This window comes from Hyaena hyaena, unplaced genomic scaffold (assembly GCF_003009895.1).
Source record: "Hyaena hyaena isolate Hyena2069 unplaced genomic scaffold, ASM300989v1 scaffold_51, whole genome shotgun sequence".
Taxonomy (NCBI): domain Eukaryota; kingdom Metazoa; phylum Chordata; class Mammalia; order Carnivora; family Hyaenidae; genus Hyaena; species Hyaena hyaena.
In genome coordinates this window covers 3163345-3189104 of record NW_024080683.1, presented here as the reverse complement: position 1 = coordinate 3189104, position 25760 = coordinate 3163345, and the positions used below count along the sequence as shown (strand labels likewise).

The following is a 25760-nucleotide window of genomic DNA, read 5'->3' as shown; positions in this document are numbered from 1 at the left end:
CTCCACCTTTATCACGGTCTTTTACTAGAAAGAGAATGTAAAAAGGTGAAGTGTGATGTTGCAGAAGGGGATGAGACAGAATATTTCAATAGGTCGGAAATTAGACAAAGTTTAGAGTCATCCGGGTAGGTTGAAGGCACAGTTGTACTGTATACAATTGGAAGAAAGAAAGGCCACGGAGACCTCAGTTCACATCCAATTAATCTCTCGGGGTAATTTGTTTACTGGCTTCTGCTGCCAAACCTATGAGTTGCTTTCTTCGGGGGTGAGGGTTAGTTGATGAAGCGATTTATTATGTTTCTGTTACACGGCATATCGATCTTGCTCACGGAAAATGTTAACGGTGTCCCCAGCATATCATTCATCTTCCACTCCCCTATTCATTATTCCCATCCCCCATTAGTAACTCTTGTATCACAGAGGGACACCTCATTAGGGATATTCCAAGGTCAGTGAATGGCATGGCTCTGTGTGTTGCTGCAGGATTTTAAAAAGGCAGTCATTACTCAGAATCGCGAGAGGGAATTAGCACGTAAGAAAGTTTTACCAGGTCTTGTAAATGGATCCGTTCCTTAGCTGCAGTGAGAAATCACATTCCGAGAGACAGAAATTTGTTTTTTTATTTCCGTACCTCTCAACCACACCAGCTCTTCTTTCTTTAATCATCCAATGTCCTGCTGTGGAGAAGAATCTGTCGGCTTCTCAGTGTGATACTGAGACCCTGTTTTTATAAAGTTATGAACTTTTTCTTACATACGTGAAGCTGTAAGAGTAACATAGCAAACATCTAAAGAGGGCGATGGGACAGAAGAGAGCCCACACATGACCTACCAATCAATGGAAACTTAATTTTTCAGAGCTTTATTTATTTTTTGTGGTGTTTGTTTGTTTGTTTGTCTGTTTGTTTTGTTTGCCTTAACTGAGCGACAGGCCTTCCTGCTACTTTTGAGGATGTTGCATATCCACCACTGGGTTCTTGGGACATCATCCCAACAAACTATCCGAGTTGATCAGAATCAGGATAGAAAGAAGAGACTCTTATTGACATCGGGCAAAGTGCTTCACATAGTACAGCCACAGAACATCACATGGCCATGGTCATCTTTCTCCTAAAATATTTTATCTGGCAAAATAGTTGCCCACTGGGTGGTGCTGGTAGAGTCTCTGGCACCTCGCTCTGGATTGTCCACTAACTTCTCAAGTCTTCAGTCAGAAGTCCCCGAAGACGGAGGGGCTAGAGGTGGTCGTAGGAGATGCCACTTCCTTCCACCTCCCTTCTCGCTGAAGGCACTCAGGTGACCTCTAAGAGCAAGTGAGGAAAGCAGCAGGTGCGTCCACCCTTCTGCCCTCAGGCGAGCCCCGTGCCCAGGAGGTCACGTAAGCCTGTGTTTCTCTCTCGTCCCCCTTGAGGGGCTGATGTCCTATTAGTGACACAGGGCTTTACCCAAGCAGAGGTTCACATGCACCTTTTTATTCTCAGCCCTGGGAGAATCTTTTCCTTTTGTCTCATCATTCACAGTAGAGGCAGCCTTGGTCGCAAGAGGCTCTAGGTGATAGGAAATTATAAGAGCGAATATTCCTGCCCCAACAGATCGGAGATGGGCTGCCCTCCAAACCTGGGGATCCCTCTGGAAAGAAGGATTTCTGCAAATAGAACCCTTCCCTTGAAGCAGTGGGTGCCTTCCTTCTAGATTATTCCATCCTTTGTTTCCTTTCCTTGGTCACTTTATAAGCTGCCTTACCCTCATGGCATCTCCACCTCTTCCGTCGGCTTCCCTCCAGCCTTGTTTAGGAGGCTGGGTCATAGCTCTGAAAACCTTGTAACTCAGGGAGAGAGTAGTCCCCACTGCCAGTAACCTCAGACTATGGAGAGGCCCCTGCAATTTTATTCGATTATTTATTTATTTTTTTACAACAAGGGTAGACATTCTCTGAGATATAATCAGATTTTGTTTCTGCTGTCGTGTTTCTCTTTTCTTAAAGAGCCCCCTCTCCCTGCCCACCCATGCCAGTTGTCTTAAGCTTCAGGCCCCACAAAACCTGGATGTGAGTCATATGGTGAACTGTGAGTGCCTGTTCTAAATTCTAAACAAATTTTGTCCTCTCTGGAGTTCGTAGTTACCTTTTTTTTTTTTTTAAAGTAAACTTAATTTTTATAGCAATTTTAGGTCCACAGAAAAATCGAATGGAAAGTACAAAGTTCTTACATATCCCCTGCCTCCGGCATTATCAACTTCTTGCCCCGGTAGTGGCACATTTGTTAGAACAGATGAACCTGCACGGACACACTGTAATCTCCCTGAGCTCATAGTTGACATCATGGTTCATTCTTGGTGTCACCCGTGCTGTGGATTTGGATAAATGCATAGTGACGCGTATCCACCAGTATAGTATCATGCAACTTGTTTCACTGCCCTAAACAGCCTGCCTCTCCCTCCTCCAAACCCCTGGCAACCGCTGATATTATTGTCTCCATAGTATCGGCTTGTCCACAGTGTCATAGACTTGGAGTCATGCAGAACACAGCCTTTTCAGATTGGCTTCTTTCATTTAGTAACCCGCCTGTAAGGTCCAGCTGTGACAGCTCATTACCTCTTCCTTCCTTCTCCTCCTTTTCCTTTTCTTTGAAGCTTTTAATTTTGAAAATATTTCCTTAATTTATTTTTGAGAGAGAGACCGAGCACGAGTGGGGGAAGGGCAGAGAGAGCAGGAGACAACAGAATCTGAAGCCGGCTCCAGGCTCTGAGCTGCCAGCACAGAGCCCAGTGTGGGGCTCGAACTCAAGAACCCTGAGATTGTGACCTGAACCAAGGTCAGACGCTTAACCAATTGATCCACCCACATGCCCCTCTTTGAAGATTTTAAAAGCAATATGGTTCTTAAAACAGTAGAAGCATGAGAGGGAGGGGTGGGATATAGGGAGGGCAGAACTGATACTTGGGTAGCACAGTACTAAACTTACATTCATGCTAGGTTGGATTGTGTCTCCATGTCTACACTCCTGCCTTATCCCAGTGGCAATGATTTTAACTGCTGTGGTGTTCCCACAGGGGCAGGTACCCGGTGTAGTTAGATGCCCTTGGTTATAAATCTCAGTTATGCCACATGCAGCAGCGCGCCTCATTGTCTTCCTCTGTGAAGTGAGGGTAGTCTTGTAAGAACTGCAAGAGGTAATGCATGTAAAGCCCCCAGCACTTCATACAGGCTCCATGAACAGTGGATTGTTTCCACCTAAATGATGCTTGTATTTTTCCACAGCCCACAGCAAGGCATTTCTTTTCCCTTAGCTTTGGCCAATTTACAATATCTAGGCAATATTTTCCTTTTTTTAAAAAAGTTTTTGACCGCCTTCACCTGTTTCTTCCACCCCCACTTCCTGCCACTGGCAACCACCAATCTGTTCTCTATATCCATGAGGTTGTTTTTTGTTGTTGTTGTTGTCGTTGTTTAAGATCCTACACATGAACGATCATACAGTATGGTCTTTCTCTGTCTCACTTACTTCACCTAACGTAATACTGTCAAGGACCATCCATGCTGTAAATGACAAGATTTCATTCTTTTCTATAAACAAATAATCTGTGTGTGTGTGTGTGTGTGTGTGTAGGTTTCATGATTTTTTTATTCATCTGTCAATGGACGCGGGTTATTTCCATATCTTGGTTACTATAAATAATGTTGAAGTGAACATGGGGGGGTGCATATGTTTTTTTGAGTTAGTGTTTTTGTTTTCTTCAGATAAATATGCAGAAGTGGAATTACTGGATTATATAATGATTCTATTTTTAATTTTTTAAGGAGGTTCCATACTGTTCTCTATAGCAGCTGTCCCAGTTGACATTCCCACCAGCAGTGCACAAGGGTTCACTTTTCTCCACATCCTTCCCAAGATTTGGCATTTCTTGTCTTTTTGATACTAGTCATTCTGACAGGTGTGAGGTGATACCTCACTGTGGTTTTGATTTGCATCTCCCTGATGGTGAGTAATGTTGAGCATCTTTTCATGTGTCTGTTAGCCATTTGTGTGTCTTCTTTGAGAAATGTCTATTCAGATCTTCTGCCCTTTTTTAAATTGGATTGTTGTGGGGGGTGTTGGTGTTGAGTGGTATGCATTCTTTATATATTTTGGATATTAACTCCTTACTGGATATGTCTTTGGCAAGTATTTTCTTCCATTCAGTAGGTTGCTTCTTTGCTTTCTTGGTGGTTTCCTTTGCTGTGTGGAAGTTTTTATGTTGTTGATGTTGTTTGTTTTTTGTTTTTGTTTTTGTTTTTTTTTGGTTTGATGTAATCCCACTTGTTTCTTTTTGGTTTTATTGCTTTCACTTTTGATGTCGGATTGAGAAACTGTCGTCTCCAAGACCTGTGTCACGGAGCTTGCTGCCTAAGTTTTCCTCCAGGAGTATTAGCATTCCAGGTTTCAGGTTCATCTTTAATGTTTAGTATAGTCTTTCAGCCCTTACATGGATTTAACTACATTAAGTAAGGGCTCCGCCCCCTTACCCATTAACCCTGCTTTTTAAAAATTATAAATGGTGACCAAATTAAAGAAAGGACCATTGAGAACTTAGAGTTCTGGAGTTATTCATAGGATGTATGTGTGTTACTTTTTTTTGGTATGAGTTAACAATACAAATGACCTTTTACTTGGAACTATTCCTGGACTAGGTGTAGGAGTGACTCAGTCTATGTCTTTGTAACACAACTGATGGGCAAAAAAGAACCAAAACACCCATATTTACCTTAGTCTAAATAGAGTCAATTAACAACAAGTCGTCCAGTTATTTTAGCCCTAGGTAGAAACATAGATATTAAGTCATTTATGGTGATTCAGAGAAGTTTTTATTTTTATCTATTTAATCCTTTGGTGAACAAACTTATCTTTATTCTTTTTCTTTATTTTCCCAGAGAAATATATTTCTCTTTTTGGTTTGCATTCAGGCGCATTCCCTGGTTTGACAAAATCAGTGATGGAGACTTTTTTCTTTAAGTTTGGGGTACCCGGTGTAGAGAAAATAGGGCAAAGAGCAAAGAACCCAGGTTTGGGGTAACATGCAGCTCGGTCTAATTCCCTGCCCTTTCTCTTGCTGGCTCTGGAATCCAGAAAACCACTAACCCTTCCAAGATTCAGAGTCTTCAGCTGTAAGAGGGAAGATAATAATACTTACCTTATGAAGTTGTCGGCAGGGTTAAGAGAAATCCAGGTGACCCTTAGCCAACATGGGTTTGAACTCTAAGGCTATGCTTAAGTGCACATTTTTTATAGTATAGGACTGTAAATGTATTTTCTCTTACGACTTTCTTAACACCATTTCATTTTCTCTAGCTCACTTTTTTTAAGAATATAGTTTATAACACAAATACCATGCAAAGTATGTATTAATTGACTAGATATGTTACCAGTAAGGCTTACAGCCCACAGTAGACTCTTGGTAAAGTTCCGGGGGAGTCAAAAATTATAGATGGATTTTCAACCATATGGGGTTGTTGCCTCTAACCCCTCTCTTGTTCAGGGTCAACTGTAACCAACAGCTACAACGCCAGCCAGTTATTTCGAACCCGTTTCTTAAATGTTCGTTCCTTTTCTTCTTTTGCGTGGGCAGATTGAGGTTCAGCTTGGTTTTAGTTACAGTATAAATGGATCATTAAAAGTGAAGCAAATTTACAGCTAGTTCACATTTGTCATTCACAAATGAAAGAAATCAGAGGAGTGAAGTGTCTTATTCAAGAGGATAGATTGTTGGCAGAAGAGAGATCAGAACTCCTGTGTTCCCCTTTCTCAAACGCAGACCTTTCCTCTTGTGGTATGGCCTGGCCTGTGATAAGCCCTGCTCTTGAATTCTGTTATGAAACATGGCAGCCACCTAAACAGTCAGTCACTAAAGGGACCATAAAATATGAGTTCTATCTACTTGGATTTCATATTTATTATAACATAACTTGTTAATTCATGTAAGGTTATGCCACACATAGTTTGTATGTTCTTCGGTTTTCAGGAAACCCTTTCATTAATAGACCCCCTGAAATTTAGAAGTACTCGTCATTTGGATGTCTTTTTCAAGCAGCATGAGATGGTGCCCAATTATAAGATTTGTGTTCAGGGAATGACTTGTCTGATTTAAAATCCGTCAGATTTTGGCAGATTTCACCTCCATAGGCAGTTGTACCGAAGGGCACTCTCACTAGCCATATATGGGAGCACCTGGTGAACTCCGTATTTGTTTATCTGGTAGCTGAAAAACGTTTATCCTTTTAAGAATTCAGCGGCCCATTTTGATTTCCTCCCTTGCCCCTCAGCCCCTCTGCCCTCCCTACCATGTTTCTTCCCTAACTCTTCATGTCTACTTTTGGTGTTTTGGGTTTAGATTTTAGGTTGTTTAAAGTCTTTTGGGAGGCATCCATTCAAAAGGTGACCTAGAGGGACCAGAAGTTGAGACACTGACAGGAAATTGAATTCAAACAGGCTGAGAAAAGCGAGGAATCACTCCCAAGAATTACTCAGTAGCACAACACTGATTCAACACACAGTTGACCTAACATTCTTAGGTTTCTGGAGTAGGATTTTATGGGGTGAGGCCTTAGGGATACTGATGAATTGACAAGGACTTCTGGTCACCTTGTCCTCTAGTAACCACCGAATGTCTTTGACCTCAAATGGCCTCAAGTTCAACTGGGGGGTGTTCAGTGCCACCAAGTCCCGTATACCCACTGAAGTCTGGAGAAGTTGTAGATGGACAGGTCAGCCTCACCGCTGGGTTAGGAGGGAAGTTGAAGATGCCTTGGTCTTACATAAGCTTCCTCAAAGACCCAAATCCAGTCTTCTGATTATTTACAGTCTCTCATGGCTCCACAGAAGGCCAAGCCCATAATAAGCATTTGTTCCTTATCAGTTTAAACCTTGCTCCAAACTAAGCGACTTTGGATTTAGAGCCAAAATCCTGGGTTCGTTTTTGAATCTTGGGGCTACTCATGTGTTCCGACTTTGGCTGGAAAACCCCTGCCACCCCTGCAGAGGGAACACCGAGCGGGCCCTCCTCTGCCCTCCACATGCCTTTGTGCATACTTCACAAGAACTGTCCCTGCTCATTGAAAACAGCCGGGTCAAGGTCATCGACTCTTTTCAGTATTTTTCCAGCAGGAACATTCATTCATTGTTTTAGCATTTTTTAAAGGCAGCACAGCATAGTGATTAAGTACTTGGGGCCTGGAGCCAGACCGCCTGGATTTAAATCATGACTCTGCCACTCAGCTATGTTGCTTACATACTCTGTGCCTCAGTTTTCCAAGCTGTAAATGAGGATAATTACACATATAGACACACATACGTACCTATGTGGGTGTGGATGCGTGTAGCTTACCAGAATGCCTACCTTATGGTAAGTATCAGTATGCTTATTATCATATATAATTTTTAAAAAAAATTTCAGACACTCTAAGGTTAAGTGGAAGAAAATGCTTACTATGTGCAACTCTTGCAAACACTTCGCATGTGTTGCCTTCACTCAGGATAACTCCATAGATGCCATTGTCCCTTTTTTATGCATGGAAACTAAGTCTCAGAAAGCTTAAATAAATTGTTCAAGGAACTCAGATTTCAGAGCTTAATCGTTGTAACCACTGTGCTGTGTATGAAACTTGTCTTCCCAAAAAGTATAATCTCGTGGCTCTAACAGGCTGGTAGTGGTAAGAGTGGTGGCCCCAGCAATGGCAGTGACAGTAATAACCCCAGCTGAGTGGTGAGAGGGCCTGGCGTGTGGCATCCGCCATTGCCCGCCACTCCCTGTGGCTCGTGAGGGAGACAGTATTACAGTCCCTACAGATGCAGAAGCCAGGAAACACCGCTGCTGTGGCGGCTGTCTTGGGACTGAGCCAAGATTTGAGCCTAAAGTTGCCTCATTCCAGTGTCCTTGGCCTGAAAACCATCCTGCATGCCTCCAGCCTGATTGCCATGTCCTGGACCAGGCAGCCAGGTGTGTCAGGCAGGACAGACTTGTATGTTCAGTGGACTTGGGAGCTTTCTTCTTGCCTTCCGCTCATAAGTCCCTCTCACCTGACTCTATAATTTTTTTTTTAAGTCCCAAAGAAGGTTAAAATACAGAATCTCCTGGGTCACACCGCAGGAGCTGTAATAAAGTCCTATTTTGTTTTGTTTTGTTTTGTTTTTGTCGAGTGTGAGTCAATTTAATGATCTGCAGCATGAATGAATTTAAGGGGTTTTCTTAAACTCAGATCAAATATTGATTAAGCCAGGACCACAGTTTTGGATCTGGCAGGGCTTTAGGCAGGAAACCAGCAGTAAGGAGAAATGCAGTGTTTTCCAGAAGAGGGTGAGGGCCCTGGGCTTCTGCAGAAGGGAGGCAGCGGCACAGACGGTCTGCATGACAGCTTCGACTGCTGCGTGCTTCTGGAAGAAACGCCGTGGCCCAGCTGGGGTGGGAATGGGAAGTACAAATCCTGAAGTCCCCAGGAGCCCAGAGAGGGCCATGCTTTCTGACACAGGGCACATGAGGCCAGACAAAGAGCAGCGTCCTTGGACGTCACACCCCTCATACCAAGGACATGACACATAAGGGAAGGTGCCATTTTGTCTGACTAAGAAGAAATACTGTTCTTTGTGGTCACAGGGAAGTGTGGGTTTTTCCCTCTTCAGTACCTTATTAGTGAAGACACTTGAGAGTTTAATATTTTACGTTTTTAATATTTTTATGTTTCGACAGTATTCTTCCTCAGTAATTCCCCAATAATTTTGAAATAGTGATCTGTTTCCTTTCCCCCTTTAGTCATATGTTGTTTGAATTCTTAACGCTATATATGTAAACATGTAGTTTTGTATTCTCTTTAATATATAAACTCATACACATATATTGGTTTTCTCTTAAAACCCTTGTGAAGGGAAAAAGAGTATTCTCTATTCAAGATTAGACTTTTCAGGCATTTTTACTTTTAATTTTTGATATGTGTTAATTATGCTGAGCTTTTTCATGGGTGGTAGCTGTCCCCATTATGTAACGGAGTGATGTATCCCCAATAATTTGAGGTTCTGTGGTTACACTGCAGTGTGACAGACATGAATACTTGGGTTAAGAGACATGAAAAACTAGCCCAGATCAAAATCTCTGGGAGCAGTCCTTAAAAATAAAAGTAAAGCAAATATTTACATTTTGTTTAAAGGAAGTTGTGGGAGATAGCCTTTCAACCAACTTTTTTTCTTAACATGGACATATGGATATGGATGTTTTCGTCAGAATTAAGTCATTGGTAAACTCTTTCTGAAGATTGGTCTATTTCATTTTCTTTCTGAGGACTCGAGATGGGCCTTGGATCTTCTAGGGTGAGGCCCTTTGGACTGGCAGGCTGTGTAGGATAGGGCTGTAAAGTATTTGGGCTTTCTGAAATGGAATACTATCTGTCTCTTTTGGCCATAGCTTTAAAGCCCTACGACTTTATAAATATAGTGAAATTTCATTGGGTTTTTTTGCATCATAGTAAAGGCACTGCAGTTTTAAAGGACGTGATACTAGATTGTAAGATCCTTGAGGGAAAGAACAAGTCTTATTTATCTCTTTTCTCCCTGCATTGGAAACACACCCTATATATATTTGGTACTCGGTAAATATTTACTGCGGCAAATTCTATCTAAAATTGTTTCACCCATCCCACCCCCCCACCTCCCCTCTGGTAACCACCAGTTTGTTCTCTATATTTAAGAGTCTATTTTTTGTTTGTCTCTATTTTTCTTTGTTCAGTTGCTTTGTTTCTTAAATTCCACGTATGAGTGACATCATATGGTATTTGTTTCTCTCTGGCTTACTTCAGTTAGAAGTAAGTTCATCGATGGATGCTTGGGTTGCTTGCATATCTTGGCTATTGTGAATAATGCTGCAATAAACAGAGAGGAACATAGATCTTCTCAAATTAGTGTTTTCATGTTCTTTGGGTAAATAACTGGTAGTGTAATTATGGATCATATGGTAGTTCTATTTTTAAATTTTTGAGGCACCTACACCCTGTTCACCAGTTTCATTCCCATCAACAATGCACGAGGGTTCCTTTTTCTCCACATCTTCACCAGTGTTTCTTGTTCCTTGTGTGTGTGTGTGTGTGTGTGTGTGTGTGTGTGTGTGCGCGTGTGTGTGTGTGTTTTATCTTAGCTATTCTGACCAGTGTGAGGTGATCTCATCATGGTTTTGAATTGTATTTCCCTGATGATGAGTGATGTTGGGCATGTTTTCATCTATCTGTTGGTCACCTGTATGTCTTCTTTGTAGAAATGTCTGTTCTTGTCTTTTGCCTATTTTTTAATTGTTTTGGGGGGTTCTTTTTGGAAATTGAGTTGTATAAATTCTTTATAGTTTTTGATATTAACCCCTTATCAGATATATCATCTGCAAGTATCTTTTCTCACTCAGCAAGTTGTCTTTTTGTTCTGTTGATTGTTTTCTTTGCCATGTGTCCTATGAACTTTTATATCCTTTCAAATTTGGTGTAAGGGACAGACACCATATTGAATCACTTCAGGACACACTGAGGACAGGAAAAGTAAGGGAGAATTGTGCTTCTCTTCTGCGGACCTTATTTATTTCTCATTTCAGTGAGTACTTAATGGGAACATTTCTTTGTCTTACCTTTCTCTTCCCTTTATTTAACTAAGTGAGTCACCAACTATTTATTTAGCATATGTTTTATACTATTGATTGGGCTAAGCTGTGGGACTATAGCAGTAAATAAAATCTAATACTTGCTTCCAAAAGGAGACAGGCTAAGAAATTAATTGTTGCAAGTGACCCGAGAAGAAGGATTTATCTATATGCCACTAACCACTCTTTTATTATCTTCTCTTTCCCATATTCATTTTTCTTTCTCACTTTGAGAAGTAGAAATCTCATAGGGCATGCGGGGAGAGAGGACAAACCCAGATCTACAGTGCTGTGACCAAACATGGTCTAGCTAGTCAGCTGTGTTCTGTGTGGCATTAACTAGTAGAGTTTACTAGAGAGTGAATGAGCTGCAGAGCCTACGTGCAAGTGATCTGAGGTTTATTGGGTTGATTACACGGCTGTTACTGACCATAATACAGAATGGACAGTGGTAAAAAGGGATGAGCAGGGCTGGATCAATCTCGGTGTGTTCAGGGGCCAGAGAGAATGATTGTGTGTGTGTGTGTGTGTCTGTGTCTGTGTGTCTGTGTGTGTCTGTGTGTAGGGTGAGGAAGGAAGGAAGGGCAGGAAATGGTGAGGCTTGGGCTATGTGACAGGCTAGGGCACGGGTAATCTGTTCTCACGTAAGCACATGGATACTGTGTATTTCGGTATTTGGCGTTCAGTGCATATTCATCTCACTTATATGAATCCTATGTTTTTGTCTTTTTTTTTTTTTTCTTAAATATCCTCTTATTTTCTGACTTTTACGTGTCATCCTTACGCAGGAGCCAGGCTGGTCTTCTGCGTATCATTCCAGTGTTAATTGATGTGCTGCCGAAGCGAGCACTGCTTTCTAACTTCTAATGTGAATGTCAATATGACTATCTCTTCGGCTTTGTGAGGAATAGAGTCTGCATCCTGTGCGTTTTGTTCTTTTTCACGTCAGGCAGCTTTCAGACTGCTTCCCAGGCACTAAAGGATTTAGTTGGAGTATTTTCCCCAGGGCAGTGAGGTTTTAGATCTATCTGGAAATTGCTGATTCTTGTCCTGTTTTGTTTAGAAGGATATCATCTCAGAGCCCATTTTCCTCTTTCTCTTTCATCTCAAAACTTTTCCTCCTCTTCTCCCGAGCAGTGGTTCTGGATGGTTGTGGCTGTGCATATATTCAACACTTTCACATTAAAAGGCTAATACTTGTTTTGCTAGTGTAAGTGGAGAAGGAATAATGTATATTAATCCATGACCTAAATAAGGAAAGACAAAATATGATACGTTTCTACAGCTATTCTACCTTCTATACTCAGTCCGACCATAGTAAACCTAATATTTATTGCTGTTACCTATTAGCAGTATTTTAGGTTTTCTCTTCCTTGCCTTGGTTGATTAGCTGCAAACTAATGTAATTACTGCTTTTTTATTTTCAAATTTGAAATTGTTGCCGTATTTTCTTAAAAATTTTTTTCTGATGTTTATTTATTTTTGAGAGATAGAGCACAAGCAGGGGAGGGGCAGAGAGAGAGGGAGACACAGAATCTGAAGCAGGCTCTAGTCTCTGAGCTGTCAGCACAGAGCCCGACGCGGGGCTCGAACCCACGAACCGTGAGATCATGACCTGGGCTGAAGTCGGATGCTCAACCGCATGAGTACCCCGAACCTTGCTGTATTTTCAATTAAACAATTACATGTTGATGGCCAAGTGTGTGCAGAGCAGTGCACTAGAAACTGGTAGAGGCCATGAAAGTGAGGAGTGGAGGGTCCCTGCCTTCCAGGGGCTTATGATCCAGGGGGGAGGACACATTCACACATCTGTTACCAGGCAGCACGGAACTCAGCAACTGAAGAACAGCACAGCTCTTTGGGTGTGGAGAGGCAAATAGAAAATCTACACAGAAGTCACCCCAAGTTCATGAATTTCATTGATCCCTGGAGTTGTTCCATAATGCCTAAAATCCCCACTATGCACAGTGCTGGGATTTTACTGTAACACCTCCTCTGAGTGTGCTGAAAAATAGTACACATGTGTGAAAAGTCTAAAACTCATTAAAAGGATATGCAGTGGAAAGTAAGTCTGTCTCTTAACACATTCCATCATTTTTTTCTCTCTAGAAACACACTTTCCTGTGTGTGATTAATTGCTAAAGATTTGTTGCCGATAGATTCTTTTGAAATTTGATGGACTTCAATCCACATTGTGCAAATGTTCCAGGTGCTGTGTTAAGTACCGGGAATATCAAGACTAGGATTCTGATCTGTGAGAGTTCACAGGCTAGTACCCATGAAGACGTAAGTTAGTCTGTAGCACAGGGACACGGGGTGAGTGTTTTGATAACTCAGGGAGGGAATGAATGACTCACCGCTCTAGGGTGCGGCTGGCGCTGCTTCGCAGAGACCATGAAACTTGGGGATGTGGTGACTGAGGGGTAGGCAAGTAAATCTTTGGCCAAAGGAACCATATGCTCAAAGAAAGAGATGACTGAAAATATACGTTGAGTGTATCTCAGTAGGGATAGAGTGTAGGCTTTGCACGCGGTGGTAGATAATGTCTGGAGGTTGAGGCCAAGTCATCGAGAAGACCGAATTTCTCATCCTGCAAAACTTGGACATCATCGCATGGAAGGGTGGAGAGAAGGGTTTGAAGGTGTGCAGGGTGGTGAGGCATACCTGTCTTGATTTTGGCGGCCCTCTGACAGATGAAACAGACAGAGGAGGAGGTACAGGTGCGGGATCATTTAGGTTATAACCTTGGCTGTCACCTGGATGGGATGCGATGAGAAGGTGGCAGTGAGAATGACAAGGAAGCAGATCTGAGAGATCCCACAGAGGGACAAATGACATGCCCTGATGATAACAGGAAAGGATCAGGCGTGCTCCCTTTTCAGGATTTGTGTACCTGCTAAGAGGAACTCAGAGATGAGTGACTTAGACACAGTCTTTGTCCTGAAGGAGCCAGCAGCCTAGTGAGAAACGGCATTCTTGCGATGCAGAAGTAAGAGACGAGAAGAAAAGGCAGCCGTGAAAAAAAGTCAACACTTGAATGGTGGGCATATAAAAAGCCGTCAGCGATAGAGGAAAAGTGATTGATCACACAGGTGGAACGAGACACGGCCTGGAATAGCACAGTGGTGGGAGTCTGAGCAGGGAGAAGTGCTCCTTAGTGTCTGACCACCACTGCCAGGAAGTCAGTTGGAGTGGAGATGGAGAGCTCCGGCAGTGAGGACAGCTGAGTTGACATCTATACCATTTTTTAAAGCTTATTTATTTATTTAGAGACGGGAGAGTGCAAGCAGGGAAGCACCAGAGAGGGAGGGAGGGAGAGAGAGAATCTCAAGCAGGCTCCTCACTATTGGCTCAGAGCCTGACACAGGGCTTGAACTCATGAACTGTGAGATCATGACCTGAGCCGAAGTCAGACGCTTAACCGACTGAGCCACACAGGCGCCCGAATGCCACGTGGACTTCTAAGGGCAGATATGATCAGTGTGGTGCGGAAAGAAAGGTCAGAGTGGGAGGCCCCTGGCCCCATTGGCTGTGACGCGGGCAGCCGGGGCACAGGACGGGCTGGGGGTCTCCTGGGTGCGTTCTCCCCCCCGCGGTTGGTAAACAGGAGGCCAGATGTGGGATCTGGAGGGAAGGACGGCGTCAGTTGGGGAAAGTGGTGATGAAGCCAGAAGGGAAGGTTCCTCAGAGCCCTCTCCCTCCCTTCCCGGCGTCCGGGCCTAGCGTCGAACCTGGGCTGTGCCTGGCGCTGCCTTCGCAGGCAAGCCTCTTGCTGCTGCTGCTGAGCGTCTGATTTTCTGTATAAACCCCCAGGAGCTCATTCTCTCTGGGCTCTTTGGATTCCCCCCTCTGCTTGCAAAGCTCGCCAAGTCCCTTGTCGTCATAGGCGGGAGCGGCCCTGTCTGCACCTTCCTGACCTGCATGGACACGGATGCAGAGGGCACCTCGGAGAGGAGCAGAAGGCTGGATAGCCTAGAAGGTTCCCGCGTGTGCGGTGAGCCGCACAGACTGCCGGCCGCGGTCCTGACCTGGCGTTCTGGAAACGGCGGCGGCCTACACCCCCGGGGGGACGCTGGGGAGTTTGTTAGGTCACCGGAGCCCGGGGCTGGAGGAGCGGCTCGAGTGTGCGGCGTGCTTCTGTTGTTTATAACTCTCCGTAATGTGTGATAACAAAGAGCAGTGTGTGGTAACAAAGAACACTCTGTTACCACGAGTTATTTTAACCACCAGCTTTAGGCTGCTCAGCCTTTTTTCCCCTTCTTGCTCACAGCTCTGTTTCTGGCTCCACGTCTCTGTCACCCACCTCCACCCCCTCCCCAGCTGCTTCCTCCCCGGCTCCTTGTGGGAAGTCCTTCCCCGTGGCTGTGTCTCCTCCACCACCCAGAACCTGCTGGAGGCTTCTTGGCTTTTATAGCATTAGCAGTTTGCCACTCTTTCCCCCTCTCCTCACATATACGTTTTTCTTCCAAAGGGCTCTTCACATTTAGAGAGCCCCCAAGATGGCGGGTCATGTGTGTGTGTGTGTGTGTGTGTGTGTGTGTGTGTGTGTGTGTGAGAGAGAGAGAGAGAGAGAGAGAGAGAGAGAGAGACAGAGAGAGAGACAGAGAGACAAGGAAGATAGATCACAGGTTTTGAGGGCCTCATAGTCATTTTCTCTCTTCCCAGAGGGCTTCTTACTGATTTTTCAGTGCTACTAAGCCTAAAACACAGAGTAATCTTTATTAAAATGGGCCTGAAAAAGTTTTGTTTTGTTCTTAAAATCCTGACCTCGGACTTTGGATGGCAGCCGAGCCCCCAGTGACTTGGAGAGAGGTGGGAGATCAGATGTGACCATGGTGTAAATGTCTGTGAGTCCAGAATGGCCAGAGACACTCTGTCTAGAGGTAATTTCTACATACATTGCCTTGTATTCTGGCATAAAGTGGCAAGTGATACCAGAAATTGGTGATGTTGGCAAATGATAATCTGAGACGTGTCTATAGTGAGCTTTACTAATCATCTTCCATAAATTTCAAGGTTGAGAGTGATTTTATAGCTTTCCTTACACTTTGTGAAGTGGATTTTTGTTTGTTTTCCTTGGTTTATAGAATACACTGACATATTTTTCTGAAATCCCTTTACTCTTAAAACTTACTGTATGTGTCTTCAATGGTATAAATCATACCAAGAAAGAGTATTTTAAAAGTCTGGAGATTTCGATGGAAAAAAATCCCTGTAGATTGGCTCTGTGCCCTTTGAAAAGTCAGTTAACATCTCCATTGCTCATTTTCTTTACCTGTAAATAGGGGGCGGTGCGTTGACCAACCCTAACGTCTTATCCATTTCAAGCATTCATTAGTAATTGGACACATTCAGAGCTAGAAACTGGATCTCACTTAGTATTCAATTCCACGTGTCTGGTAGCAGGAACTGAGAGGGCTCAGGGTAAGGATGATAGACTGTAGGCTCCGTTGGAAAAAGTGGGATATTGATTAGTGATGTCTGCTTTGAATGCAGTAATTAGGGGTAGTGGCCTGAGTTGTTGTTGGTCGTGGTGGTGGTGGTGGTGGTGGTGTGTCTGTGTGTATTTCTTTTCTGCTATTCCTTCTCTAGCCCTACTAAGGCCATAAGGCAGTTGTGTTTTCAAAAGACACCTCCCCCCACCCCCAACACACCCCTCATTTGAACTAAATGGTGATGAAACCCCCAGCATATGCTCTATTCCTTTTCTGGATGATTTAGCTTCAATTAAATCAGATTTCTGTTCCCTGCTTCATATGTCTTAAAACCAAAGGGAATAGAGAAAAGGATGTGTGGACGGCTCATTTGAAACATATCACTACTTCAAACCTAGGTCTCCTAAAACCTTGGTCACATGCAGAGGACCAGATACAAAATTATAGCTGATTACCCATCTAATCCAGTACAGTATTGAGCCCTAAAATGTGACTTTCTTTTTTATGATCAAGACTCTAGGATCAAAAAGATATGGAGAATTACATATGGGAAATTATATAAACTCTGTGTTAAGTCTTTTTCATAAATGATGACTAATAATTTTTATAATTGCTCTAGGATGTTTGACAAATTTATGTTTTCAGAATATACCCAGGTGAAGAATGGAGAGCTAAAAACCAGTGGTTTTAGAATGCTAGATGGGAATGGGTGATGTAAATCAGATTTCAAGGTTCATCTTGACCTGCTGTCTCTCAGGACACTGATCAAAGTTTTGTGAATCCTTCTGATGCAGAGTTATTCATTAGAGTTCTCAGCACATAATTATGGACTGTCAGAAGATTTCGGTTTTGTGTAATAAATGAGTAGCATGCCTGCGGCTTGCTGAGGTGTTAGCTTAATAACCTCATAAGATGGGTTGTTTTTCTTCTCCCTCAAGACCTGAGCAGACTGGATTATGTCTGGTCCACCCCAACTCAAATGGAGGTGAGCAGACCAGGATTTAGATTTCTTTAAAAGTTTGTTTCTAAGAGGAAGACACACGGCTTCTTATTTCATGCCCTTCTCCTTTGTTCTTTCTTCTTTTGAATTGGAGGCAGAACAGATTTTGTTTTCATGCCTAAATCTTCGTAAGGATGTATAAGTTTTCTCCCACCACGCGTGGTTATATACAGTAAGATGTTAGTAAATCGGTGCTGATAAGCAGTGCCACATTTAAATTGCTGCCTGCATGATACCCTCGCTTGGGGATGCAATTATTTCCCTTGGTTTTGACAAGATGTCAACTGTGATATGCACAGAGCAGAAACATAGCCTAAGACACTATAGTGTGTTAAAGATCTTTCCAGAAGAAAACTCAAGTACATGTCTGGGCTCCCACTCTGACTCCATCCTCTGCCTTTGTATGTTTGTTTATATTTAGATTATTAGCTGATTATGAAGTGGCATTTAAGAGGCACAAACCATTCTATTTAGTGATCATAATTAACAGGGGTTTCTAGGAATATTTTGCCTTCATTTTCAGTATCAAGAGATAGAGAGGGATTCATTGTTAGTCATTCTTCTGGTTATGGTGGTGGAGGTACCCTTTTATAATAGCTTCAAGAGGGAAATACAGGTGGCTGATTACCACAGGATTGTATTGCATACCTGAGTGCACTCACTGTTGAGAATACAGAGGTGTGTCAGCTACAGAGCCAGCCAGTGAAGAGTTTACAGTCTAGTTGGGGGAGTATATTAATCAAGATAAGCTGGTTGCTATAAGAGACCCCCCAATCTCAACAATCTCATTTTTGGGTTTCCAGTCAAAGTTTATTTCACTCTAGTTGGGGGCTTTTTGTACATTCAGCCAGGGACCCATGCTATATCCACCTTGGCTCCATGATCCTGGATGCCTACAGATGTCTCTCCATTTAGCCAGACGAGGAGCAAAGGAAAAGAGGATTACACATGGGGGGGTCTGAAAATGGGGAAGTCCCTACTGTTCATTCTTGATTGGCTAAAAAGGAGTCATGGCCAAATGCAGGTGCAAGGAGGCTGGGGAACGTAGTCTGATACAGTGCATAGCTGACAGCTTCTGCCCCCAGAGGCTTACTTCCTTGCTTCTAGCAGGAACTTGCTACAGAGCAGAAAGAGTTGAATGTGGGGAGGGCAGAAGCCTGGGAGAGAGGAGCTGGATGCTTAAGAATATTTTGAGAAGAAATCATGTTCATACGAGTTGGGTCCGGCAGCCATGTTCCCGCATAGCGCGGTAATCCTTGGTGCTCTGTTGGGATTTGAGTGTTTGGACTTGCATTGAAGTCGTGAAGCTCATTGTGTAACCCAGGCACAGCTACGGGAAGCGTGGCGGCCACAGTCACTTAGTCTTGGAGCAGACTCTGGCGTCATGACCAAGAGCCAGCTGGCCACGGCTGGAAAAATGCTCCGCAGAGTAGAACTCCCAGCTGTGGAAATCTGGTTGGTTTGTGGACCTGTGTGTGTACAGGGCCACGAATGGCAAACAGAAACACCCCAGACGCTGCTCAGGAGTGAAGGCGGCATGAAGGCTGGCTGGTGAAGCATAAAGAAGATCCAGGAGAAGGCCTGGCGCTGGCTGTCACGCTGACCAGCCTTGTGCCACTTGCCTCCCAATTTGATCTTTCTCAGCCTTGACATCCGTAATAGATCCTTAATGCCTTTAGATTGTTTCCCTTGGTGACTCAGTGGGATTTCAGGTTTCAGCTCACTATAAAGATGTGTCTTATTTAGGGCCAAGATTAGAGTCAGAAATCTAAGGGGATGCCAAAAGCTCATTAGTCCAGATAAAGAATATTTTACGTAATATTTGAAGTAATAATTGTTAATACCAAAAAATCCATGGTGGATAAAATATCAAAGTTTAAAATAGGACAGAATCAGTATTCCTGATTTTTCCTTTTGCCCCAGCACCAGTGTGACTCAGCACAACCCTGTTCCTGATCTTGTCTTTATCTTAAATTTCGATATTTTGCTTGTCATGGGCTCTTTTGTATTGATGCTGATTATTGAAGGTATTGCATCAAAATATCACTTGTTTTGATTACTGTTTTTTCGAGGCCCCTTAAATTGTATACTTGAGGTGAATGCCTCACAGCTTATCCTGGACTGAGCCCTGGTTTGCTTTCTTCTGTATCCGCAGTGCCTGGCACAGTGCCTGAGGTGTGGTACATGCTCAGGAAATGCTCCAGAATGCAGGGATATCGGAAAAATAAATGGGTAAACTAATAGGTGAGGCATCTTGAAATTGGAAAAAAGGATAGGATGGTTTGGGACTCAGAGCATACAGTCACGGGCTGAATCTTAAAGCCAGGTTGCAGAGTGGCCCAGCAAACCCAGAGCCCCTGGGTCTTAACAGCCAGCAGATCCTTGTACATTTTTACAACAGTATTTCCAGATGGATCCTTGTTTGTTGTCTTAAATGATCGTGCATATTTTTCGTCTTTTCAGAAGGAGAGTATTCTTGGTGTCTCCTCTTTTATCAACAGATATCTCTTGAATATGTACCTTTCTCTTTTTTTTTCTTTTCTTTCCTTTTTTTTTTGTGTGTGTGTTGGGGGGGGGACGGCATTTATATCTGCTTATCAGCAGCCACAGTTTATTGAATTTCTCTTGTGTGGGGTTTTTTTTTTTTTTTTTTTCATGATCACAGAAACCTTTTGAGGTAGTGGGTTGAGTTTTCTGGTTTGGTTTTGGTTTTGGTTTTGGTTTTATTTGCGTATCAGAGGAGGAACCTCTGACCCTGGTTCGGAGTGTAAAGCTAGGATTTCAGTCCAGGTTTCTCTGGATTTCTCCAGAGCCAAGGCTCTTCCCAGCTCCGAGGACATTGTTGGGGATGAAGGTATTTTCCGGGTAGTGACCTGAGATGTGTCCCCAAAGCAGAGGAGCAGAGGAACTTGCCTCCGGAGGGAAACCCATCAGTGCAGCAAGGTCCTCCAGGTCTGCAGATGGTTCTGGATCAGGCGGCCTCCCTTCTCGCTGGCTTCGCTGTGGTTTCCACATGCTGTTGGAGTGTGGGAAGGCAGCGTGCCTTTCAGAGCAAGCAAAGGGCAAGTGTCCAGGCCATCTACTGCCTAGTCAGGCCTTGACCAGGATTTTAAGCAAATCAAGCTCTCTGGGCTTCCATGTTTCCTTCTGTGAAGAGGGAATAATTCTAATACTTCTCACTTCCCCGCTTTGTTGACAGTAGTTGAGGAGATACGAAGAAAAAAGTATCTGGATGTTATAAATATCACCTTTGCAAAACGTAAATATTTGGGCTTTGCTTCCAAAGCAGTATGACTCTATTTCCGAGGGATCAAAGATAAAGACATAAGCAGAAAACCTAGCTATAGTGGAAGATGGATACATGAGAACCACCTCTAATATGAAATATCTTGTTTGCATTAAACCCTTTCATGTTCAAAGAGTTTGAGCATCAGAAAGACTTGGTTCAATTAAACAATCGAAAAAGAAAAGCTACATTTTCAGCAAATAGCCTGGAAAAAGTTTTGTTTTAAGAAAAGGAAGCTTAATAGATTGGGGGGGGGGGGGTGGGAAGAGGGCATTTTGAACTTGAGATTTCTCTCATTCAGGACTGTCAGTGCTCTCTCTCAGCTCTAAAGTAGCAAAACACACTTTTAGTGGCTTCACTGAAAGAAATTATGGCCTGGAGCCAAGACCTCTCATGCCATCTTGAAGCTAGAGCAGGTTTTTAAAATCATGTCAGAAACCTTTGAAAGAAAGACAGTTGTAATGACAAATGCTGACTTATCCTTAATGGTAGGTATGGCAGCCACACAGTTATTCCTCTGGGTTTCCTTTTGGGGTCAAAAGATGGGGCTGTACATGGGGCAGCCAGGCATGTGGCTGAGATCTTGTGTTTTGCTTGAACTGTTATTGGGGCCATGTAGATGTCCAGAGAGCCCTGGGACCGTGCAAGAAGAATTACCTAGTTACGGAGTCATAAGGTTTAGAAGGGAACTCAAGTTGTGTAGATTAGTGGTTCCCAGACTGGGTTCCACCGAAACCAAGAGTTCCACAGAAGGATGTGGAGGGCACGGCTCCGGAGGAGCTGCAGGTGGGGGGTAGGGCCGTGCAGGTAAGGGGCATGATGCTGCAGACTCAGTTTAACCAAAGCACCTGTGCTTATATATATATATAGAGAGAGAGAGTTTGACCCACGGCTATATTTGTGAAAAGGATTGCATTGACAAAAATATTTTTAAGATGACTCATCTGGTTTAACCTTCTTTCAGTTTGGGAACTTCCTTTACCATATCCTAGATGCGAGGGAGTTCCTTCTGAATTTACCAGCTGCAGCGATAGGGAAACTGTGTCAGTCAGGGCCCACTAAAGACACCAGAAGCCCACCAGTCATTTTACCAGAGAGAAGCCATCATATGGAATTGTTAACTGGGTGTTGGGAGAATGGAAAGGTACAGAGGGGGAGGAAGAGCTGTCACCCCTGGAGATGGGGCAAGGGGGGTAAGTTAGAATTTTGAAAACTTAGGAGCTCAGGAAAGGATCCCAGGGAAGGGCTGGGAACCAGGTCTATGAGGAGGAAGGTGTGTTCATGAGAGCCCTGGAAAAACTACAAAGTGGAATCACTTGCGGCTGCCAAGGTGGGTGACCCTTCCTGGGGAGATGCCGAAGGGGACAGAGCAACGTGGAAGGAGCCAGCCTTTCTCCCTCTTGTGGCTTTACTCTGGCGCTGCTGTGGGTGGAGGCCAACCGGGCCCCCGTGGGCCAGCCTGGCAAAGGTGGGTGTGGCTGCGGTCCCCAGCCCCAGCATCACAAAGCACAGCACAGAACCCGAGAGGTAGGAGCCGATACAGGAACCCACTCTCCCCCAAGGTTTCCTCTGATACTGTAGAATCAGCCTTAAATGAGAAACAGAGAAGCAGACAAGAAAACAGAAGTCCTTTTCCTCTGGAGGAAATTTATCTCCTCCCTAAGTTTTCCAGGCGCACCCAAGCCCTTCGGCCTGCCTGGTGGACATGTTGAATAGACACTTCATTGTCATCCTCTGGACGCCTTCCTGGATGTCAGCGTTTCTTGTAAATACAGTTCTCTGTTTGTCGGCAGCTGCTGAAACCTCGAGACCACGCACACTTTTTGTCTCAGGAGTTCCACCTCTAGGAACTTATCCTTATGGATTTTTCATGGTCTGCATAAAAATTTAAAGATGAGGGTGTTCATTTTCAAAGTTGCTGATAATTTTTTTCAAATTTTGGAGAAACCAGAAATGTTCAAGAATGGAAGATTGGGTGTACAATGGAGTACCCAACAGGCAGTGTAAGTAATGATGAGGAAGGAAGTTTAACAACATGAAAAGAAAGTCCCATTTTGTTTTTAGGTAAAAGAGGCAGGGTATAAGATGGCACACACTTATCATTACATTGTTGTGATATATACATACATACACGTTAAACAACTTTAGGCTATATACTAAATGTCCTATGTCTGATTGGTTACCTTTAGGTGGTTATAAAATGCGCAGTTTAAATTTTCTTCTATTTATTTGTATTTTTTTATTTTAACGTTTATTATTTTTAAGAGAGACAGCATGAGAGCAGGGAGGGGCAGAGAGAGAAGGAGACACAGAATCTGAAGCAGGCTCTAGGCTCCAAGCCGTCAGCACGGAGCCCAGCGCAGGGCTTGATCTCACGAACCATGAGATCATGACCTGAGCTGAAGTCGGACGCTTAACTGACTGAGCCACCCAGGCGCCCCACTATTTATTGTATTTTAAACATATTTTACAATTAAAGTACATTTCCTGTTTTAAGAAGGCAAAAGTTAATTTCGTGCTGAGAATGGATCTTGATGAGACTGGATCTAATGTGTCTGTCCTCATCACGTGTGGACTACATTCTCTGATGCACGTTATCTTTTATATCTTCACTGGACAGTTGTGTAGGCGGGAAGATTGCTGGAGCAGCCAGGACACTGTAAGCTGCCCCCTGACTATATGACTGTGAGCAAGTCTCTTAAATAAGAACTTAAGTGTCTATATCTGGAAAATCCAGAAGTTTGCAGTCGAAGATCTTTCTAAGACTGGCATTAGTAGTAGATTCTGTGGTTTGGTGAAAATGCCTGATGACCAAATGGAAGCAAGTTCTCATTTAGTGAGATCATAGTTGCTCTGTAGGTGACACGGTTGGCTGAGCCCAGGTGACTGAAATATAACTGGGTCCTATGTTGATGATTTAAACAAATGTCATCTAAGAAGAGATCTTAGAACAGGGGTAGGGAGCCAAGCATGGCTCTTCAGGGCACTTTCAAATGATTGAAATAAGGAAAACAAAACAGATCTTTGTTGGCATATGGGATCACTTTATAAAACACAGAGCCGCAAGAGGATGTAATTAGTTGGGTAGAATCTCCAAATATGACAACAGAGGGAAAGAGTTTAGAGATTGAAAGCTGAAGAGATGGAGAACAGGGATGTGGCTGAGTCTCTCAAAATGGTGGGGTTTGACAGCATCTAGAAAGTACTGTCAGGAGGAGTACCTGAGTGTTTTCAGAGGCATAGGAGCCACAGAAGGCTAATAAGAAAGTAAGTGTTCAGAAAAGATGACTAAATTCCTAGAATTTCTGTGACATAGCCCAGATGATGAGGATACCAAGTCATGGCTTAGGTGGGGCACTATTTCAACCTGACATCAAAGCATGGTTTGGGGACCCAATTTGAAATGACCCTGCTTCTCTAGAGGCTTCCTGGTTCACAACGTTGACTGTCCCCAGCCTCGGTATAGCTCGACAGTAAATTGTCAAGAAGACCCTAACCCTCTGGGTTGAGAAGGAAGGAGGAACTAGCCAGCTGGAGGGGAGGTGGAGACATAGAAACGCTAGAGAGTGGGAAGGAAGGATTGCAACACACTCCTTGTACAAAGTTAAGTGAATAAAACTGGACACCTATACCTTGGCGCTCAATTTGTAGAATGGGATTCTGTGAGTTACTTTTCCTTTTTTTTTAAATTTATTTCTAGGAGAGAGAGAGAGACAGCGTGAGCAGGGGAGGGTCAGAGAGAGGGAGTCACAGACTGAAACAGGCTTCAGGTTCTGAGCTGGCAGTCAGCACAGAGCCCGACGCGGGGCTCGAACCCACGAACCGCGAGATCATGACCTAAGCTAAAGTTGGACGCTTAACCGACTAAGCCACCCAGGCGCCCCTGTGAGTTACTTTTCCAATAACAATTTTGTGTTCTGCATATTAAGGAGGGGTTTCTGTACTTAAACCCATCAGATATGCACAGACCAATCACCAAACACTTACTGTAGGTCAGGTGCTGCTCTGTATACTGTGCATGTTTTTGTTTATGAAACTCCCCATTAATTCTGCAGGCCAGAGGCCTGTTATTATTCCCATATCAGAGAACAAGAAACTGAAGCAGAGAGGAAGTAATTCCTTACCTTGACTAGCGAGGACTTGAACCCAGGCAGTCTGACTCCATGATTTACACTCTCAACCACCATGTTGTGTTACCCTGTACCTGGCGCGTCCTGGTCAGAGCTGGGGAAGAGTGGTATGCTGCCCACTAGGGGCCGTCCTGGGTTTCTGCTCTGTGGCTGTATTGTATCTCCCAGCCAGCTCTACCCTCATTGTCCTCCAGCAATAGTCTATATAGATCAGCTCTTTAAGCCTAGGAATGGAGATGCAGGCTCCTTTTACAAGTGAGTCCCAAAGTATGGTAGCTCCTGAATGTTTTAGAATGTCAGGGCATTTGCTCAAAATTCCAAGCCCCATCCAACATCTTCTGAATCTGAAACTTGTGAGGTATGAGAGCTGACAGTCAGAAGGTGCAGCAAATCGGAAGAGATTTGCGAACCACTGCTTTAAGCATCCTGTATCTAGATGAATGTGACCCGCCAGTGCTCTCATACCAGCCCGACTGTAGTGATCATTCTTGTAGATCGTTGCAGACAAATGTATCTCTGTCTCCACTGTGCTCTAGAAGTCAGGTGGTATTATAGGAACAGGTGTAAAGCACGAATGTAGCAGCTACAGGGTTATAAAGCTGGTTTCCAATTTGAGATTGGCAGCCATTTGAGAAAGAGAGAGAGATACTTACTTCAGGGGCCAATATTTGAAAAAACAAAGCAATAAACCCAAGCAAAAACAGATTATAACTACACACATCATGCTCTATGACTAAACCATATGCTTTTATTTAAGAGTTATTTTACTGCTAATTTGGGCTTTCAGTTCTGTTTGAGGCTATATGTGAACTATAAAATGATGTGTATGGCTTTGTTACGCTGCTCATGTATATCACCAGGTTCTCTTTTTGAATCCACTCTACTTTTGCAGAAGAAAGAAACAAAACAATCACAACAACAGCACAGTGATATAACAGCAAGAAGGCAGTCCTGTCTAGAAAGCCAGTTCTCTGTAATGTGTAGAAGTCTCGTAATAAGCAGGATGTCATAAAAAAAAAAAAAAAAAAAAAAAAAGTCCGTGCTTGGCTAGACTTCTCTGTAAATTGTAAAGAGAAAAAAAAGTCATGTTTTATTTACAGTGAATGTATTTCATACATAGGAACTAAATCTTGATAGCTCAGTAATGGCTATTTAAAACGTCCCTGTAAGTTTTGTAGTAAACTCTTTCTGGTCCCTGAAAATTAACCCATTATTGCCCAAATGCTGTCGGTGGATTGGAGACACTCTGACTCCACTGTCCTGGAATAACAG

At 43.5% G+C, this 25760-nt stretch overlaps 1 protein-coding gene and 1 non-coding gene across 2 annotated transcripts in view; one reads left to right on the top strand and one right to left on the bottom strand.

The window, feature by feature from the left end:
- The window catches only part of GLIS3 (GLIS family zinc finger 3), a 443619-nt gene that overhangs the window by 175309 nt on the left and 242550 nt on the right, over positions 1 to 25760 (top strand). The window lies entirely within an intron of this gene.
- Positions 11381 to 11487, bottom strand: LOC120231006. The gene has a single exon (XR_005528232.1). It is a non-coding gene; the product is annotated as a U6 spliceosomal RNA (small nuclear RNA).